General features: G+C 37.8%; 1 long non-coding RNA gene across 1 annotated transcript; it reads right to left on the reverse strand.

Annotated features, from left to right (window-relative positions):
- Window positions 1-398: 398 nt before the first annotated feature.
- Window positions 399-1,971, reverse strand: LOC126253240 (uncharacterized). Its single transcript, XR_007545926.1, has 2 exons — window positions 1,843-1,971; window positions 399-699 (listed from the first exon to the last, which is right to left on the reverse strand). It is a non-coding gene; the product is annotated as an uncharacterized LOC126253240 (long non-coding RNA).
- Between the last annotated feature and the right edge of the window lie 1,030 nt (window positions 1,972-3,001).

Below are 3,001 nucleotides of genomic sequence, written 5' to 3' on the forward strand. Positions count from 1 at the left end.
TAAAAAGATGACTTCTTCGTTTCGTTTCAGTACATTAGATGTATTAGTTATTTCTGTATAATTGCCATCTGTAGTCAAGACAGCCGAAGCAGTTTGTTTAAAACATAACATTGAATTACCAATAATTGATACATCGGTATCTAGCAGCACTTGAGTTATAGTTGATTGGAACATTACCTAACGAAGAATATGTATCTCAGAAATAAAGACGGAAGAATGTTAAACTAGTGTTCAGTGACCATTCGATGATGTGGTCCTTAGATGTGAACAGGAGTGGATGAATTATAGATATATATTTTTTGCAACACTTATTTATTATGAATTAATATGTTGGCACACATAATAATAATTACATTCAGTGGTAGCATAGGATATACAGATAGTAAATTTCAGCCAGATTCATTAGACACTTAAATTTTATTCTAAGATTTTCTTAACAAATATCTGTGGTTAAGGGGCAAGTTCGCATCTTCTACTTCCTCGAGGGCGGCCAGTCGCAGGCGTTGATATTGGCGTTCCAGACGAGTCCAGCAGGGCACTCCAGGTGGACAGCCTTGCCGTTGCTGCACTCCCAGAAGCCGTGTGTGTCCGTGTCGTCTGGATAAAAGACGGGTGTGGCGCCGTCATCCTCAGGACATGCTGGGGTGGTCGCTGTGGTCACAGCTGCCAACACGGTCAGCACCACAAGTCCTGCCAACACTGTGGGGTAAATAGGTTAGTGTTTCGTGTATTTCCAGTTGTAGTGCGCAATAAGGCCAACAAAATTCATTTCCCTCACTGGCTTCGGAATTTTGGGTCCATCTGTTACGAGGCAAAAAGTAATTGCAAGGACAACAAAGTTCTTAATGCTGAAACAGTTGTGGAGTGTACTAATTCACGTACATCATGAACTCTCTCTGAATAAGAAATTATTTCCTTATGAGAATCAAAATGTGTAAGTATTTATATATGAATTTTCACTCCCATTCATCAAGCTATTCTTCTGCCAGCTTATTAAATTTCATAAACGTCAACATATTTCAGAATCCATAGAAACAACATAATTTCAGCTCAATTGCTATGATGGTATCATATGATGCTGTTAGATAATGTCGTATTTAGGTTTCGCTTAAAAATTTTCATATGTTATACCTTTGCCTACTCTCACAGAACGTTACTGTAAAGAGTAAAATAGATATCCTTCGCATTAAAAGAATAACGCATTCTTATCACACACTGTAAATAGTATAAGGCATGAAGTTACGCTCGCTCTATCAGGTACTGAAGTATGCTGGCAACTTTGTTTCGACATTTCGAATCATTTAAGAGGTATTTCGTTCGTCTAAACTCTGATGGGGTATAATATTTATTTCAAAACAAAACATCAAACCAACTTCGCACTTTAGAAGCTGTAAAAGTGTAATTCCTACTCATAGTTTCCACTTCAACTTTTGGGAAAGCTTACTAGGGCCAAGATTAAAGGTATTATTGTGCTTATCGACTGTTAGATATAAATTAGTAGAACTTAGTTCGACTTATCCGTGATGTGTTAATGGAACGCATTACCGTTTCCTGTCAGACGTGGTTTTATTTTGATTAAGAAGATAATGTTGCTTCTAGTAGTGTATTAATAACGAGCAATTAAGAAGGAATCCGAAACATTCGCAATGTACATAATTTAGTCCGCATCACAATCCTCAGAAATAGATCTTTATGGCTGTGGACGTTTAGCAGCTGTAGACACGAAACTAAATACAACCGAATGCTGCTCTATAGATACACTTGTACCCATGTTACATTTGAAGCGTAGCAATTAATTTTGATTGCTGTCTACATCTTAACAGAAGGAATGGTTGAGCTTACGTTTCATGGTGAAAGTTACTCCAACGAATTCTGGCGAACGCAGAACGAAACTGACGCTTGGTTTCAAATTGAGGTAGGGTGATGTACAAAATTTCATTGACGTCACACCGACCTGAGTGAGGCCAGATTCTCTCTGCTACATAACAACTATGATAACGATTGTTTGCAACGTGTCATGTATCCGTGTAATCATCTCAAAGATAAAATTTACATGACGTTCTCTGTGCTATCTCAACAACGTTTCTTTTAAGAGCCGCTGATACATATGGTTCCCGAAACCCTTCACCCTTACGAAATGTTTCCGCAGCGTTTGGTTAGTATTTAGCAGTGAGTTCTCCTAGATGCACGCTACTGAGGAACTCAAACTCTTCAACATCGCAGAACGGTATTAATGCTTCCTCGTAGCGTTTCGGGAACGGTGAAACGATACGTTTTCACTACAATTAGTCGGAGTATAGAGTATCTTAATTCGGTTTCTTGCCGCAAGTCTGAGCGCCTCTGTACACAAAATTGTGGTAACTGAAGTGATAAATGTAAACATGAAACAGAATGCTGTGTAGTATCAGCATTACAATATGATTCAGTTAACGCCTAGCAATTAATAGGTGGACTAATTTATACTAGTACCTTCTGTCGCAAATATTGATTAGGCGTATTCATCTAGGGTTTGAATAGCCCACTGTGTGACAGGTGACCAGGAAGCGCGTTTGGAACTACATCAAGATTCTGGAGATGATTTTAATCTTTATCTTTATATTCTTCTCTAGCTATAGAAACGTACTAACTAATTCTCGACACAATTACATTGTGGATGCTTAGAAGAGAGACTGAAAAATATATCCTTAGAAGAACGACACAAATTTTTTTAGAAAGGGCTCCTACCCTGGAAATAAAGTAGTAATATTGCAAGCACGAGTTCTAACAGCTTCTTTTCTTCAGTATTTGACGACACAATTTAATTTTTGTCATAGTAACGTCTCTCACAATTTAATTTTCCACTTGACTCATCCTGTTCATTTCGTTTGGTGTTTGTATCAGAATACTCACACCCAACCTGCAAGGTCTTGCTACATTACTATCTGACTCGTATTCACTTTCAGTTGCAAATTACCTTTCACCATCATCAGTGTGACATCCAAATTTTTTGAAGTGTTAATTA

Source organism: Schistocerca nitens, chromosome 4 (genome assembly GCF_023898315.1).
Source record: "Schistocerca nitens isolate TAMUIC-IGC-003100 chromosome 4, iqSchNite1.1, whole genome shotgun sequence".
In the NCBI taxonomy this organism is placed as follows: Eukaryota; Metazoa; Arthropoda; class Insecta; order Orthoptera; family Acrididae; genus Schistocerca; species Schistocerca nitens.